This window comes from Pipistrellus kuhlii, unplaced genomic scaffold (assembly GCF_014108245.1).
Source record: "Pipistrellus kuhlii isolate mPipKuh1 unplaced genomic scaffold, mPipKuh1.p scaffold_m20_p_16, whole genome shotgun sequence".
NCBI classification, from domain to species: Eukaryota; Metazoa; Chordata; class Mammalia; order Chiroptera; family Vespertilionidae; genus Pipistrellus; species Pipistrellus kuhlii.
Window position 1 is genome coordinate 12248560 of NW_023425471.1, and position 18548 is coordinate 12267107.

General features: G+C 40.5%; 1 long non-coding RNA gene and 1 pseudogene across 1 annotated transcript; one reads left to right on the forward strand and one right to left on the reverse strand.

Moving 5' to 3' along the window:
* The first annotated feature begins 3353 nt into the window (after positions 1-3353).
* On the forward strand, positions 3354-8716 carry LOC118720175 (annotated as a pseudogene).
* Positions 8717-11495: 2779 nt separating this feature from the next.
* Positions 11496-11868, reverse strand: LOC123652446. Its single transcript, XR_006741801.1, has 2 exons — positions 11811-11868; positions 11496-11566 (listed from the first exon to the last, which is right to left on the reverse strand). It is a non-coding gene; the product is annotated as an uncharacterized LOC123652446 (long non-coding RNA).
* Positions 11869-18548: the final 6680 nt, after the last annotated feature.

The following is an 18548-nucleotide window of genomic DNA, read 5'->3' on the forward strand; positions in this document are numbered from 1 at the left end:
AAAAATCAACATCCAATCAGAACCCTTCCTATTTACCTTTAGGTATTTACAGATACTGTGAAAAATTTAAACATTGGAAGTACAATAGTCCCACACTTTAAAAATAATAGATACCCAGGACTATAGATAGTCTTAAGACTTTTAAGTTTGTGATTTAACTTTTAGGGTTTTACAGATATTAATTGGGTTAATTAACAAGATATATATATATATATATATATATATATATATATATATATATATATGTATTTTTTTTTAAATATATTTTATTGATTTTGTACAGAGAGGAAGGGAGAGAGATAGTTAGAAACATCGATGAGAGAGAGTCATAGATCAGCTGCCTCTTGCACACCCCCTACTGGGGATATGCCCGCAACCAAGGTACATGCCCTTGACCAGAATCGAACCCGGGACCTTTCAGTCCCCAAGCCGACGCTCTATCCATTGAGCCAAACCGGTTTCGGCAACAAGATATTTTTAAGAAAAAGCAGAAGGGCTAACCAGTACATTTCCTAACAAGGTATAAATTTTAAAAGGTTAGTGAGATGTAAGATTTATGAGAATTGGTATATTTGAAAACTTTTTAAAGGATTTATTAACTGATCAGAAATTTGACAAATTGGAAGCTGATTTTTCAAAGTCTAATAGGAATATTTTGAAAGTCTCAAGAGGTCTTCCTGCCAGATCATCAGAAATGTAAACTGAGCTCACTACTGAGTTAAATGAAGGAAAAAAAGAGCCTGCCACTTTAAAAAAAACACAACTGGTTAATGTCTACTATGCCTGACATCTCCCCTCATCCTTAAAAATTGTGAAGGGCAAATGAAAAATATTGTGTCTTGACCAGCCCTTGTGGTTCAGTGGTTGAGTGTCAACCTATGAACCAGGAGGTCAAGATTTAAAAATATATATATTTTATTGATTTTTTACAGAGAGGAAGAGAGAGTTAGAAACATCAATGAGAGAGAAACATCCATCAGCTGTCTTTTGCACACTCCCTACTGGAGTTATGCCCGCAACCAAGGTACATGCCCTTGACCGGAATTGAACCTGGGACATTTTAGTCTGCAGGCTGACGCTCTAGCCACTGAGCCAAACCAGTTTCAGCAGGAGGTCAAGATTTGATTCCAGGTCAGAGCACATGCTCAGGTAGTGGGCTCAATCCCCAGTGTGGGATGTGCAGGAGGCAGCTAATCATCATTGATGTTTATATTTCTCTCTTTTCTCCCTCTCCCTTTCTCTCTAAAATCAATATATATATATATATATATATATATATATATATATATATATATATATATATATATATATTAAATATTGTCTTCTCTACAATTACAAGTGATTTTGTTTATGTTTTGATCTATTTGTGAGATGTGCTTATTTATATACTAGAGGCACGATGCATGAAGATTCATGCAAGAATGGACCTTCCTTCCACTTGCTGCCCTCACTGTCTTCCCTCCAGCTCAAAGCTGCCTTTCTACCTTCCCAAGATGCCCAGAGGCCCATAGTGGCTGGGGTGGTACAGAATGCATGGTGCCTGCATATGCAAATTAACACACCATCTTTGTTGGGTTAGTTTACATATTCACTCCTAAATGGGCAGTCGACATCCCTCTCACAATCCAGGACTGCTGGCTCCCAACTGCTCACCTGCCTGCCTTCCTGATTGTCCCTAACCGCCTCTGCCTGCCAGCCTCATTATCCCCTAACCACTCCCCTGCCTATCTGTTTGCCCCTATCTTCTCTCCCCTGCAGGCCTGGTCACCCCTAACTGCCCTCCCCTGCAGGCCTGGTCACCCCTAACTGCCCTCCTCTGCAGGCCTGGTCTCCCCTAACTGCCCACTCCTGCAAGCCTGGTCCCCACCACAACTGCCTTTCCCTTCAGGTCCTGTTGGCCCCAACTTCCTTCCTCTGCCGGTCTGGTCACCCCTAACTTTCCTTCCCTGCAGGCTTGATCACCCCCACTGCCCTTCCTTGTAAGCCTAGTGCCTCTCTACAGCCCCCCCCCCCCCCGCTTGCTGGCCTGATTGCCCACAACTGCTCTCCCTTGCAGACTGGGTCCCTCCCAACTACCCTCCCCTGCTGACCATCTTGTGGTGGCCATCTTGTGTCCACATTGGGGTAGCCATCTCGTGTGTTGTTATGACACTCAATTTGCATATTATCCTTTTATTAGATAGGATTAGATAGAATAGAGGCCTGGTACATGGGTGGGAGCCAACTGGTTTGCCCTGAAGAGTGTCTCATATAAGGGTTGGGGTCCCTTGGGGCATGGGGAAGCCTGTGCAAGGGGCCTGTGGTGGTTTGCAGGCTGGCCATGTCCCCTGGCTACTTAAGGGGAGGCCCTGGTATCTGGGATGTATTTATCTTCTATAATTGAAACTTTGTAGCCTTGAATGGAGGCCATGGCCCACTAGGGCAAGCAGAAAGCTTGGCTTTTTCCATTGCCAGGGAAACCCAAGCCTCCCTCTTGCTCTCTGTGGCCAAAGCCATCTTGATTGGATTTATTTGCATATTTGCTCCTCATTGGCTGGTGGGCAATGGCTTGTGGGTATAGTGGAGTGATGGTTAATTTGCACATTACTCTTTTATTAGATAGGATTTCTATTATAATGTCTTAATCAATTCCCTGATTACTTATGAAAATAATCCTCTCAGTCCTAAGAACTGAAGTTTGCTAACTCATGTTTGTTTAATACTTTGGTTGTCACTTTGAGTAAATGAATAATTTAATATTTTTTACAAATATATATGATCTTTGAATAAAGTGTGGTTTTTTTAGTATGTATTTTTATTGATTTCAGAGGAAGGAAGAGGTAGAGACAGAAACATCAAGAATGAGAGAGAGTCATTGAGGTCTGGTGGTCATCTTTATTTGTGATAGAAAAAGGTTGCCCTTCCAATGTTCCATCTCTATCAGTCTTGCCCAGGAAAATCAGGGCCAGAATCGAGTCAATGTCCAGAAATCATGTGCCATATTAAAGTCTAGTTCAGTCCAATATTTGGAGGGCCCAGCTTGTGTTCCCAGCTACAATCCAGTGCTGTGCTGCACTATCCAGGCTCCTTCAGAAGCCTGTGTTTGGAGTCTATGCAGCCATTGGAGAGCGTGGGTCACCAAGTGAGAGAGAAACAGAGAACAGAGTTATTTTGTTTACTTGAAATCATGTATTTTCAGGCTTGGGAGGAACCAGAAATTTATTCAAAGTAACTAATCAGCTTTCCAATCTTTCATGGGCTTCAGATGGGATCCAACCTCTAGAGCAGGGGGTGGGGAACCTTTTTTCAGCCAACAGCCATTTGGATATTTATAACATCATTTGTGGGCCATACAAAATTATCAATTTAAAAATTACCCTGCTGGTGGCCTGATAGAGCCTGAACCAGAGACCACAACTATTGAAGTTCCTGCCAGGCATGTACTCAGTGCCTGGGAACTCGTAGCCACCTCCGCTGGCGGCCCCAGAAGCTGCCCCAGCACTCGGCTGCCCCAAGGACTTCCGACCCTACCTACCGCTCCGCGGCCCAGGCCTAGCAGCTGTGGCCCAGGCCTAGTGGCTGTGCCTGGGACGTGCAGAGCTCTGGTAGCTGCTGGCGGAGTCAGAGCGTGCCTAGGCAGTTTGGTGGCCTCCAAACAGAGACCAAAAGAGACGTTCGTTGAGTTGAAGACTCCTGCGGGACAATTCTAGCAGACCATGGCTTTTCAGAGCAGGGTTGCCAGTGGCTGCACCCTGAGGAGGCATTGTATTTCCTGGAGTGTGAAGCTTACCAGTTATTGCTGACTGAAGACGCTGACTTTTCTGCAGGATCGGGTCTTCTGCCATCTCAAGAGCCTGGGCTCTGTGGTTCCACGTTTCCAATCAAGCTCTATTCTGTCCCCTTAGGAGCCACAGCTGAACTTGAACAGCAATGCCCAGCGGGTGGGGGATGGGAATGGCAAGAGGAAGAGGAGGAGCTCAAGCTCTGGGTCCATTAATAAGAAGCCCACGCCGAAACCGGTTTGGCTCAGTGGATAGAGTGTCGGCCTTCAGACTGAAAGATCCCAGGTTTGATTCCGGTCAAGGGCATGATATTGGTTGTGGGCACATCCTCAGTGGGTGGTGTGCAAGAGGCAGCTGATCAATGTTTCTCATCAATGTTTCTAGCTCTCCGTCTCTCTCTTCCTTTCTGTAAAAAATCAATAAAATATATTTTTCCCTCTTTTTTACATTTTTTTTATTAATTTATTATCTGTGAACATATTTTAACATTTCCCCCCTCCCTCCCAAACACACCCTCCCTCCCCAGAGTTTTGTGTCCATAGGTTGTACTTATATGCATGTATACAAGTCCTTCGGTTGATCTATTATCTCCCCCAGATCTTCCTCCCCTCCCCACTGTAATTTGACAGTCTACTTGTTGATACACTGTCTCTATATCTATCTTTTGGTTCATCAGTTTATAATGTTCTTTATTATCCATAATTGAGTGAGGTCATGTGGTGTTTCTCTTTCAGTGACTGGCTTATTTCACTCAGCATGATGTTCTCCAATTCCATCCAGGTTGCTGCAAATGATGAGCATTCTTTTTTATGACAGCATAATATTCCATTGTGTAGATGTACCATTGTTTTTTGATCCAATCTTCTTCTGAGGGGCACCTGGGCTGTTTCCAAATTCTGGCTATTGTAGATTGTGCTGCTATGAACATAGGGGTGCATATATCCTTTCTGATTGGTGTTACTAGATTCTTGGGATATATTCCTAGGAGTGGGATTACTGGGTCAAATGGGAGTTCCATTTTCAGTTTTTTGAGGAAACTCCACACTGTTCTCCACAGTGGTTGCACCAGTCTGCATTCCCACCAGCAGTGCATGAGGGTTCCTTTTTCTCCACAACCTCGCCAACACTTGTCGTTTGTTGATTTGTTGATGACAGGTGTGAGATGGTACCGCATTGTTGTTTTGATTTGCATCTCTCAGATAATTAGGGACTTTGAGCATGTTTTCATGTGCCTCTTAGCCTTCCTTCTGTCTTCTTTTGAAAATATTCTATTTAGGTCCATTGCCCATTTTTTAATTGGATCATTCATCTTCCTTTTGTTTAGTTGTATAAGCTGTCTGTAGATGTTGGAGATTAAACCTTTATCAGTGGTAACATTTGCAAATATCTTCTCCCACACAGTGGGCTTTCTTATTGTTTTGTTGATGGTTTCTTTTGCTGTAAAAAAGCTTTTTAGTTTGATGTAGTCCCATTTGTTTATTTTCTCTTTAGCTTCCATTGCCCTGGGGCAGTATCAGTGAAGAAGTTCTTTTGCCATATGTCTGAGATTTTGCTGCCTTTGGATGCTTCTAGTATTTTTATGGTCCTATAGATTGCTTTAGGAAGTATGGACATTTTGATGATGTTGATTCTAACAATCCATGAACATGGTATGTTCTTCCATCTGTTTACATCTCCCTCTATCTCTTTTTTTTCAGTGTCCTGTAGTTTTCCACATATAGGTCCTTTACTTCCTTAGTTAAATTTATTCCTAGGTATCTTAATTTTTTTGGTGTGATGGTAAACAGAATTGCTTTTTTAGTCTCTGTTTCTGTAATTCCACTGTTGGTGTATAGAAATGCCATGGATTTCTTGGCATTAATTTTGTATCCTGCTACATTGCCAAATTCATTTATTAAGTCAATTAGTTTTTAATGGAGTCTTTTGGTTTTTTTATGTACAATATCATGTCATCTGCAAATAAGGATAACTTTACTTCTTCTTTTCCAATTTGGATGCCTTTTATTTCCTCTTCTTGTCTAATTGCAATGGCTAGTACTTCCAGTACTATGTCAAAGAGGAGTGGCGATAGTGGGCATCCCTATCTTTTTCCTGTTCTTAGAGGGAATGGTTTTAGTTTTTGCTCATTGAGTATGATGTTGGCTGTGGGTTTATCATATATAGCTTTTATTATGTTGAGGTATGATCCTTGTACTCCCACCTTGTTAAGAGTTTTTATCAGGAAAGGGTGTTGGATTTTATCAAATGCTTTTTCTGCATCAATTGATATGACTATATGATTTTTATCTTTCAATTTGTTTATGTGATGTATCATGTTTATTGATTTGTGGATATTGTACCATCCTTGCATTCCCAGAATAAATCCTACTTGGTCATGGTGTATGATCTTTGTGATGTTCTGCTGGAGCCGATTTGCTAGAATTTTGTTGAGGATTTTGGCATCTATGTTCATGAAGGATATTGGCCTATAATTCTCTTTCATTGAGTTATCTTTATCTGGTTTTGGTATTAGGGTGATGCTGGCTTCATAGAAGGAGTTTGGAAGTATTCCTTCTTCTTGAATTTTTTGGAATAGTCTGAGGAGGATAGGTTTTAGTTCTTCCTTGAATGTTTGGTAAAACTGTCCTGTGAAGCCATCTGGCCCTGGGCTTTTGTGTGCTGGAAGCTTTTGATGACTGTTTCAATTTCTTCTCAAGTCACTGGTCTATTGAGATTTTTAGATTTTTCCTGATTGAGTTTTGGAAGTTTGTATTTTTCTAGGAATATGTCCATTTCTTCCAGGTTGTTCTGTTTGTTGGAATAGAGTTGTTCGTAGTATTTTGTAACAATATGTTGTATTTTGGTGGGATCTGTTGTTATTTCACCTCTTTCATTTCTGATTTTGTTTATTTGTGTCCTCTCTGTTTCTTGGTTAGCCTGGCTAGAGGTTCATCTATCTTGTTTATCCTTTCAAAGAACCAGCTCTTGGTTTTGTTGATCTTATGTATTGTTTCTTTGGTCTCTATGTCATTTATCTCCACTCTGATTTTTGTTATTTCATTCCTTCTGCTTACACTGGGGTTTTCTTGTTGCTCTTTTTCTAACTCTTTGAGTTGTACAGTTAGATAATTTGTTACCATTTTTTCTTGTTTTATGCAATAGGCTTGTAGGGATATGAACTTCCCTCTCAAAACTGCTTTTGCTGTGTCCCATAGATTTTGGATTGTTGTGTTTTCCTTGTCATTTGTTTCCAGGATGTTTTTAATTTCTTCCTTGATTTCTCTGGTAACCCAGTCCTTGTTTAATAACATGCTGTTTAGTCTCCATGTGTTTGAATTCTTTGGGTTATTTTTATTGTAGTTAATTTCCAGTTTTATGCCACTATGATCTGAGAAGATGCTTGGTATGATTTCTATCTTGAACTTGAAGAGACTTTGCCTATGTCCCAACATGTGGTCTATCTTTGAGAATGTCCCATGTGCACTTGAGAAGAATGTATATTCTGTGGCTTTGGGGTGGAATGTTCTGAAGATGTCGATTAATTCCATCTGGTCTAGTGAGTCATTTAGGATTGATATTTCTTTGCTGATTTTTTGTTTAGATGATTTGTCCAAGGGTGGCAGTGGGGTATTAAAATCTCCTACTATGATTGTATTGCTATTAATTTCTTAAAAAATATATATATTTTTTAAATAAGAAGCCCAAGACCCTGGAGAATCCCCTAAAAGGAGTGTGCCTGGAAGACCCCAGAGCCTGGCAACCTCTATCCCACCTCGCCACAACCACAACAGCCAGTATCCAGAAAAGAAACCCTAGGAATGAAGCTCTGTAAATGGCCCGGGGTGGGAGGGGGCAGGGGAGGCTCAGCCTTTGGGTTCCCTGTATCCCTGCCCTGGCCTGGCCAGGGAGGTGGTGGGATGCAACCAGGAAAGTGGCAAAGTGGAGAATGGGGTCAAGGGGGCTCAGCAGCCACACTGGAACTTTGAACAGATCTTCCCCATCATGGCCACAGATAGTCGCCACACCCTCCTGCTTACCCTAGCCCCAGAGCTGCTCCAGGCCAATGTCGCAGGGCAGGAGACAGATGCTGAGTCCTGGTGCCAGCGGAAGGAGAAGCTCTGGAGACACCAGCTGGAGGATGTAATGGCGGATCCCGAGAATCAGCGCTGCTCCAGCTGGCAGGAGTACAAACAGCTGCTGCGGAGACCCAGAGCCACACCCACCCCCCCAACACCTGTGGGACCAGTCTGTCACTCCTTTGCTGAGTCCCAGCCTGGCACACTCCCCAGCCACAGTCTTTCAACATACCTCTGTGCTGCAGACGGCAAACGTCGTTGATGGAGACGCCAGGCTGCCACAGAAGTCTGGGCACTTGGAGATCAGCTTCGATGTTTACCAGGCTGACGCTGTGGCCACGTTCTGAAAGCATAGCCGTGGCAAACTCTACGCCTGGATGTGCATCAGTGGATTTGACGAGCCAGTCCAAGACCTCTGCACCCTCAGGCCATTGTCCTACCAGAGTGGGGCTGTTCCTATGATATTTGCCCTGGTGGATTATGGAGACCTCTCCTTCCACAGCTTCAGGGACTTCCCACTGACCAGGGATCTGGGATACTGACCAGTTCTGGCAGGACCTGGGGCCTACTTAGGGGGCTTGGAGGGGCTTGGTCTGTCTACTCTCAGTGACCATGGCAGCTGCCTCCTATACACCCTTGTAGCTGCAGGGATTAGTCTGGGCCTTGGCCCTGGGTATCTGATGCTTGCAGAAGAGCCAATCTGAGCTCTGTCCCCCTACCTGGCTGCTGCAGCGTTTCCAAGCTCCAGGACTGCCTCCGCTGCTTTGCAGTGATTTCTTTGGAGCTCAGCAATGAATTCAAGAGACCCGGCGAAGTGGGACAGAAGAGGGAACTCTGTGCCTTTAAATGAGAGGGTGCCTGCTTCATATGATAAAGCCTAATGCCATAGCTATTAAAAAATAGACCCTTTTTCTTCAAAAAAATATTAGCCTGCTATATTTGGTCAAACATTGAATTAACTCACCCCTAATGCTTTGACAGGGCCAAATCAAAGGATTTCATGGGCCTTATATGGCCCACAGGTCAGACGTTCCCCACCCCTGCCCTAAACAATGATCTTTTTCCCAGGTTAGACTGACAATCCTCTATGGTTCAACACCTACCCCTGCACCATTTTTGCTTTATTGCACATGTGTTTACCCCACCTTTTGTTCTATCCTTTCCCCCAGTGATCTGTGCAGACTGGACTGGTGGTTCCCTGGAGTGTGTGTGGGGGGGGGGGGGGGGAGTGTGAACCTGTTCTTATCCTGGAAATGGCTTTGGGTTATACCAAAGGACAGCCAGAATATGCAAGATTTTTTTCTCTCTTCTAATAAAAAAAACAACAACTTTTAAGCTAATTAGGCCTTTTTGATATCCTGAAGTTACACAGAAGTTTTGTCAAATAAAGAAATAATAATTTTGTTCTATTTGTATACATATATTTTTATCATGGAAGTGGATGTTCCAGATAATGTATGAAAATCTCCAAGAGTCTACAAAGGTATGATATATTTACATTGTAATTCTAATTTTCTTGGAATATTACACGTTTTAGAAAAGCAAAAGGCTTTTAATTGCATTATAATCAGATGTCCCTTGGTTCTGTGTATATCGTCTTTGGAGAAGTGTTTTAGGTCCTTTGCCCATTTTTTAATTGGACTGTTTGTCTTTCTTTTATTAAGTTGTATGAGTTTCTTATATGTTTTGGATATTAACCCTTTATCAGATGTATCATTGGCATATATGTTCTCTCATGCAGTGGGCTTTCTTTTCGTTTGGTTGATGGTTTCTTTTGCTGTACAAAAGCTTTTTATTTTGATGTGGTCCCATTTATTTATTTTCTCTTATTTTCCTTTGCCTTAGGTCATAAGGCTTAGGAGATGTAGCTATAAACATATTGCTATGAAAGATGTCTGAGATTTTGCTGCCGATGGTTTCTTCTGGTTTGGATTTTTATGGTTTTAGGATTTACATTTAAATCTTTTATCCGTTTTGAGTTTATTCTTGTGTATGGTGTAAGTTGGTGGTCTAGTTTCACTTTTTTGCATGTATCTGTCCAATTTTCCCAGCACCATTATTGAAGAGACTCTCTTAACTTCATTGTATGCTCTTTCCTCCTTTGTCAAATATTAATATAGCGTAATGGCTTGGGTTGATTTCTGGGTTCTCTATTCTGTTCCATTGATATATATGCCTGTTCTTGTGCCAGTACCAGGCTGTTCTAATTACAGTGGCTTTGTGGTATAACTTAATATCTGGTAATGTGAACCCTCTAATTTTGTTCTTCTTTCTCAAGATTATTGTGCCTATCTGGGGTCTTTTTTTGTTCCATATAAATTTTTGAATTGTTTGTTCAAGATCTGAATTATGCTGTTGGTATTTTAATAGGGATTAATTGAACTCCTAGATTGCTTTTGGTAGTATGGGTATTTTAATGTTATTGATTCTACCAATCCATGAATACAGTATATTCTTTCACTGATTGGTGTTTCTGTATATTCTTTCACTTGTTTATATATACCTTTATCTCTTTTTTTCCAGAGTCATGTAGTATTCTGATTACAGTTCTTTTATCTCCTTGGCTAAGTTTATGCCTAAGTATCTTAATTTTTTGGTTACTATGGTAAATATGATTGTTTAGTTTATCTTTCTGAGAATTTATTATTGGTGTATGAAAAACCATTGACTTTGGGGTGTTGACTTTATATCCTGCTACATTGCCAAATTCATTTATTAAATCTAGTAGTTTTGGGGTGGAGTCTTTAAGATTTTCTATATATAATATTTATTATGTCATCCAGGAATAATGAGAGTTTTACTTCCTCTTTTCCAATTTGGATGCATTTTCTTTCTTCTTATCTGATTGCTGTGGCTAGGACTTCCAGTACAATGTCGAATAAGAGTGATAAAAGCAGACATCATTGTCTTGTTCCTGTTCTTAGGGGAAATGGTTTGAGTTTTTGCCCATTGAATATGATGTTCAATATAGGTTTGTCATATATGGCCTTTATTATGTTGAGATATGCTCCCTCTATTCCCACTTGGCTGAGATTTTTAAATAAAAAATGGGTGTTAGGCTCTGGCTGGTTTGGCTCATTGCATCCTAGGCACTGAAGGGTTCCAAGGTTCAATTCCAGTCAAGGGCATATGCCTGGGTTGTGGGCTCTGTCCCCAGTAGGGGGGCATGAAGGGGGCAACCAACCAATAATTTTAATCATTAATGTTTCAATCTCTCTCTCCTTTTTCTTTCCTCTCTGAAATCAATAAAAACATACATTTTAAAATGGGTGTTGAATTTTGTAGAATGCTTTTTCTGCATCTATTGATATGATCATGTGATTTTTGTCTCTCAATTTGTTTATGTGATATATCAAGTATTGTACCAGCCTTGCATCCTTGGAGTAAATCGCACTTGTCATGGTGTATGATTTTTAAAAATATATTGCTGGACCCAATTTGCTAATATTTTATTGAGAGTTGTAGCATCTATGTCATCAAGGACATTGGCCTCTTTCTTTGTAGTGTCTTTATCTGGTTTTGGAATTAAGATAATGCTTGCCTCATAAAAAGACTTTAGAAGTGTTCCTTCCTCTTAGATTTTTTGAAACAGTTTGAGGAGCATAGATGTTTTTCTTTGAATGTTTGATAAAACTACCCTGTGAAGCCATCCAGACCTGGACTTTTGTTTGCTGGGAGTTTCTTTTTTATTACTGTTTCTACTTCATCAGTTATTATTGGCCTATTCATAATTTCTGATTCCTCCTGATTCTGTTTTTGGAGATTGTATTTTTCTTTTCTTTCTTTTTTTAGTATATTTTATTGATATTTTTTTAACAGAGAGAAAGGGAGAGCGATAGAGAGCTAGAAATGTCCATGGGAGAGAAACATCGACCAGCTGCCTATTGCACCCCCCCCACCAGGGATGTGCCCACAGCCAATGTACATATCCTTGACCTGAATCGAACCTGGGACCTTTCAGTCCACAGACTGACGCTCTACCACTGAGCCAAACCAGTTTCGGCGGGAGATTGTATTTTTCTAGGAATTTTTCCATTTCATCCAAATTGTCCAGCTTGTTGATATGTAGTTGTTCATAGTATTTCTTTTTTTTTAGAATCCTTTGTAATTCTGTGGTGTGAGTGGTTACTTCTCCACTTTTGTTTATGATTTTATTTATTTGGATCCTATCTCTTTGTTTGTTGATGAGCCTGGCTAATGGTTCATCAATTTTATTTATCCTTTCAAAGAACCAGCTCTTGGTTTTATTTATTTATTTATTTATTATTCTCTATGTTATTTATTTCTACTCTAATCTTTATTATTTCCTTCCTTCTATTTACCCTGGGCTTTTCTTGTCGTTTTTCTTTCTGGTTCTGTAAGCTGTAGGGTTAAATAGTTTATTGTTGGGTTTTTTTGTTTGTTTGTTTGTTTGTTTTTTAAGAAGGTCTGTAGTGCTATGAACTTCCTTTTCAGGACTGCTTTTGCTGTGTCCCAGAGATTTGAGGTTGTGTGTTCATTTTCATTTGTTTCCAGGAAATTTTGTCTTTCTTGGTCTCATTGGTAACCCATTCATCCTATATAATAAATAGTTACTATGCTAATTAGACAGAACAGTAGAACAACCACATGGAAGATTTTCTGGATGACACAGATGAAGCCAGACCCAGCCAAGGCAGCCAGGGCTTTGAGGGCTGAGCCCCTTGCATGAATTTTGTGCATCAGGCCTCTAGATGTTTAATGACATGCTATTTAGTCTCCAGGTGTTTGAATGTTTGGGGTGTTTTCACTGTAGTTGATTTTTTTATTTAAATATATATTTTATTGATTTTGTACAGAGAGGAAAGGAGAGAGATGAGAGTTAGAAACATCTATGAGAGAGAGTCATCGATCAGCTGCCTCTTGCACAACCCCTACTGGGGATATGCCCGCAACCAAGGTACATGCCGTTGACCGGAATCAAACCCAGGACCTTTCAGTCCCCAAGCCAACACTCTATCCACTGAGCCAAGCCGGTTTCGGCTGTAGTTGATTTTTAATTTCATTCTACTGCGACCTAAAAATATACTTGATTTTGTTTCAATATTCTTGAACCTGTAGAGACTTTTTTTGTGTCCTAATATGTGGTTTATCATTGTGAATAATCCATTTGACTTTGAGAAGAATGTATGTTCTGCTGCTGTGGGGTGAAATGTTCTAAAAATGTCAATTAAATCCATCTTAGCCAGCGTGTCCTTTAGAGTCACTGCTTCCTTGTTAAGTTTTTGTCTGGAAGATCTGTCTAGTGAAGTCATTGGGGTGTTAAAGTCTCCTACTATGATTGTATTGTTGCCAATCTCTCTGTTAAAGTCCTCTAGAAGTTTTTTTTTTTTTTTTAATATATTTAAATGCTCCTATATTGAGTGTATATGTTTACTAGGTTTATATCCTTTTGTTGGATTGATCCCTTTAGTATTAGGTTATCTCTCATGATGGCCTTCATTTTGAAATTTAAATTGTCGGATATGAGTATTGCTACTTCAGGTTATTTTTCTCTTACATTTGCATGGACAATTTTTTCCATCCCTTCTCTATCATCTTGTGTGTGTCTTTTATTCTGAGGTGAGTATCTTGTAGACAGCATATAGTTGGGTCATGTTTTTGTATACATTCAGCTACCCTATGCATTTTGATTGGAGCATTTAACCCATTTACATTTAGGGTTACTATTTATAGGTACTTATTTATTGCCATTTTAATTCTGCATGCCTATATTTCTCTCTCTGTTTCTTCTCATTACAGCAGTCCCTTTAGCATTTCTTGTAATGCTGGATTAGTCGTGATATATTCCTTTAGCCTTTTCCCACACACCCCCTCCCCAAGGAGGCTCTTTATTTGGCCTTCTATTTTGAATTATAGCCTTGCTGTATATAGTAATCTTGATTTCACATCCTTGCTTTCCATTAAATTGTGTACTTCATGCCATTCCCTTCTGGCCTATAGAGTTTCTGATGAGAAATCAGGTGTCAGCTTTATGGGAACTCCTTTGTAGGTAACGGTTTTCTTTTCTCTTATTGCCTTTAAGATTCTTTCTTTGTCTTTAATTTTTGGCATTTTAATTATGATGTATCTGAGTGTGGGTCTATTTGGATTCTTCTTGTTTGGAGTTCTTTGTGCCTCCTGAACTTGTGTGACTTTTTCCTTTACCAGGTTAAGAATGTTTTCTGCATTATTTTTTCAAACATGCTCTCTATCTCTTTCTCTCTTTCTGTCTCTTCTTGAACACTTGGTATTCTAATATTGTTACATTTCATGTTGTCCCACATCTCCCTTAAACTATCTTCTTGTCTTTTCTTTCTCTGATTGAGTGATTTTTTTCAACCCTGTCTTTTAATTTACTGATTTGGTCCTTAGCTTCTCCTAATCTGATGTTATTCCTCCCAATTTGTTCTTTATTTGTTCTATGTTATTCTTTATTTGTTTTCATAGTTACTATATCTTTTCTCAAATCTGAACTCTGTTTTAGATAAATTTCTTAACTCTGCTTCATTTATCTCTTCTTCTGGACAATTATCTTGTTCTTTCATTTTGGGGTTGCTCCTTTGTCTCCTTATTTTGGCTGCCTGTTTGGATTCATTACTATGTATTAGATAGATCCTCTATGCCTCTCAATTTCTAGTGCAGGACCATGTGAAATGCTGTTTCTGACTAATTAAATCAGGCAAAAACTCAAAGCCTCCTCATACCACCTGCCTACAGACTGATAGGAATCCTCTTGAATTTCCCCTAGGTATTGTCCTCAGGTGTGGGCAGAATTTCTTTTTTTCTTTCATCAAGGTGGGACAGTACCTTCTGCCTGGAAGCTAATTGTTAATTTTATTTATTTTTTAATTTAATAAATCTTTATTGTTCAGATTATTACAATTGTTTCCTCTTTTTCCCCCCATAGCTCCCCTCCACCTGGTTCCCACTCCACCCTCTGCCCTTATATCCCTCCTACTGTCCTCTTTCATAGGTGTACAATTTTTGTCCAGTCTCTTCTCGCACCCCTCATACCCCTTTCCCCTTGAGAATTTTCAGTCCACTCCCTTTCTATGTCCCTGATTCTATTATATTCACCAATTTATTCTGTTCATCAGATTTTTAATTCACTTGATTTTTAGATTCACTTGTTGATAGATATGTATTTGTTCATAATTTCTCTCTTTAACTTTTTCTTCTTCTTCCTCTTCTTAAAGACTACTTTTCAGCATTTCATATAATACTGGTTTGGTGTTGATGAACTCCTTTAGCTTTTTCTTATCTGTAAAGTTCTTTATCTGACCTTCAATTCTGAATGATAGCTTTGCTAGGTAGAGTAATCTTGGTTGTAGGTTCTTGCTATTCATCACTTTGAATATTTCCGGCCAGTCCCATCTGGCCTGCATAGTTTCTGTTGAGAAATCAGCTGACAATCGTATGGATGCTCCCTTGTAAGTAATTAATTGTTTTTCTCTTGTTGCTTTTAATATTCTCTCTTTCTCTTTTGCCCTTGGCATTGTAATTATGATGTGTCTTGGTGTGGTCCTCTTTGGACATGTAAGTCTATTTCTTGCACCAGGTGGGGGAAGTTTTCAGTCATTATTTCTTCAAATAGATTTTTAATATCTTGCTCTCTGTCTTCTTCTGGCACCTGCATAATTCTGATGTTGGTATGCTTGAAGTTGTCCTAGATGCTTCTTACACTATTTTCATCTTTTTGGATTCTTTTTGCTTTCTGGTTGTTTTTTGCTTCTTTGTATTTCAAATCTTTGACTTGATACTTGCATTCCTCTAGTTTGCTGTTGGGTCTCTGTATAATATGTTTTATTTCAGTCAGTGTATGTTTAATTTTTAGTTGGTCCTTTTTCATATCCTCGAGGGTCTTGCTAAATTTATTGGCCTTTTCTAGGAAATTCTTAAAAAAAAAAACTTTATAACAGTGGTTTTGAACTCTATATCCAGTCTTTTGTTTTCCTACATTTCTTTCACTTGTGATCTGTTTCTTTGTCTCTGCATTTTCACTGATTCCCTGAGCTGGTAGGGTAGCTTTGTGTGCTAGGTGTACTATGTGGCCCAGTGGCTCAACCTCCCCAGTTACCTGAAGTAGACACTCTTGGTGCATCCCTTTGTGGACTGTGTGTACAGCCTTGTTGTAGTTAAGTTTTGATTGTTGTTGATATCACTGGGAGGAATTGACCTCCAGGCCAATTGGCTGTGAGGATCAGCTGTGTCTATGCTAGGAGAACTTCTGTGATGGAGACAGCCTTATGAGACAAGATTTGCAAAATTGCAAAAGCCTCTGTGCTCAACTTGAATGGAGTGGAGTCTCAGGGCTGAGAAGACAGTCTTGGCTTTCTGTAAGCCCTGCCCTCTCATGCCCCTGAGGCTCAGTGTCCCTTGATAATCACTGCAAACACCTCTAAGAGTAAGCCACTTTTGAGTTTTTCTCGCTGACAGACAGTCCAGTTTCTCCCCCAATGAATCTAGATTCCCAGATTCTCACCTGGAACTGGAGTTCAGCTTAGTGGGAGAGCTTCTGTTTCCCACCCACTAGAGAAAGCCAATGGCATTTAGCAGTCAGTCCTCTCTTCTGCCTTTCATGGCTGTCCTGAGTTTCTGCCTGACAGTCCAGATTCCTCCCGTATAAGCCTGGGTCCCCAGGGTCTCACCCAGACCTGGGGTTCACTGTAGTTGGAACTGTGGTTCAGCATAGTGGGGGAGCTTCCATTTTCCAGCCTCTAAAGAAAGTCAGAGGCATTCAGCAATCAGTCCTTTCTCCGCACACTCACCTGTGCCCCTCCAGACTTCTGCCTTTTGTGGCTCCCCTGATTTTCTGCCAGACAGTCCAGATTCCCCCCATATAAGCCTGGGTCCCCAGGGTCTTGCCTGGAACTGAGGTTCAGTGCAGTCAGGAGCTTTTGTCTCCTTCCTGCTAGAGAAAGCCAGCCAGGCACTCAGCTGCCCGAGCACGTATCCCTGTACCTTTGCCTTTTGTAGCTCCTCTGATTATCGTGGTGTGCTTTCTTCTTTCCTTCTAGTTGTAGAATTTCCACTCAGCCAGCTTTCCTGTGGTTCTGGATGATGTTCATTTTGTCTCTTAGTTGTAGTTGTGAAATTGTTGTGTGAGGCAGCCATTTAGGTGTTTACCTATGCCACTATCTTGGTTTCTGTGTCCTAATAGTTAATTTTAATCTCTGAAGTGGCCTCAGGGCAAGGTGTTTTCCAGTATTGTGGGTCAATAGTATTCCCCCCAGACAAGGCAAATGTCGGTGTGGGAAAGATGTCCTCTGCTGTATGAGGGAATGACTCAGCACAGGTAACTGGAGTGTCTGCCTTTTGAGCTCTGACCCCTGAGTTCCCAATCCTGACTTCTGCTCACATAGCTCCAGTCTACTCTGCCCTCCCTCTGCTGGAGCACAAAGGTGCATGGCTCCACAGGGAGTTTTGTATGTTGGCCCTTTAAGAGAGTGCCTGGCCGAAACCGGTTTGGCTCAGTGGCTAGAACGTTGGCCTGTGGACTGTAGGGTCCTGGGTTTGATTCTGGTCAATGGCATGTACCTTGGTTGCAGGCACATCCCCAGTGGGGGGGGTGTGCAGGATACAGCCGATCGATGTTTCTCTCATTGTTTCTAACTCTCTATCGCTCTCCTTTCCTCTCTGTAAAAAATCAATAAAATATATATTTTTAAAAATAAAAAAGAAGGTGCCTGAATTTCCTGCCATTGCTCCCTGGCAGGCAGCAACCTCATTGCTTTTCATAGCCAGGTGTTATGTGGGTACCCTTCTCAGTTCTGGTGCTCTCTGCTTGGAGACCCAGTGTGGTTCAGATCCCAGAGTTCTCAGTGGCAATCCTCCGCAGCTATCTCTCTGGAACTTCAGTTGCTGTCTTTGTGCACCTGACAAGCTCTTTCTCACCTCTACCCCTCCTACCAGTCTCTATGTGGTCTCCACTTTCAGTTTTCAGGTATCAGGGTTCTCTCCAGTGAGACTTCCATTGATTATTCAGGAAGTTTTTCTGTATTTTTTAATTGTAATTCCAGTTTTTTCCTGGGAGCATGTCTGTGCAGCATCCACTTATTCTGCCGCCATTTTTCTAGTCTAATTTTTAAAATATTTTTTGTTTTCCAGATATAAGTAAACTTGTTTTTCTTGGAGCAATTTGGTAAATTATACATTTGTAAGCAACATTGAAGCATTTATGTCTTCTCCCTACCTGATTCCTCCATAATTTAGAAACACTTATTGAGTATTACTATTTTCATAGCAAGGTGGTTGTTTGTATGAAATCAATAAAAATCTATTCTTTTTATATCAGGACACAGTTGGAAACTGCTTTTATTAAACACGATTTTGGAATGTCATGTTTGAGAGAGACATGCATCAACTCTGGATGTCACCAGAAAGCTTTAAGAAATTAAGATTGATTTTGGAAGCTGATATAAGCCCCTTGGGAAAATAGCCACCTGATATCTTGCTTATTTTCATGGATCACAGTAGCTTTCCGGGTAAGGAACAGAAATTGCTTTCGTGGGAGATGGCAAAGAAAGCACCTCAAGACATTTTTGGGGATCTCAAGAATTTCAAGAATTTATCCAAACCTATTGGTTAGTGCAGGAAAATCCTGATGGCAACTGTCTAGCTTGGCTTTTTTGCCCTGAGAAGCAAATTAAAGTTCAATGTGGAGATTCCTTATAAGATTCAGCAAAGCAGATTTAAGAAAGCCTGTATGATCAATTGCTATTCTTGTTGCATT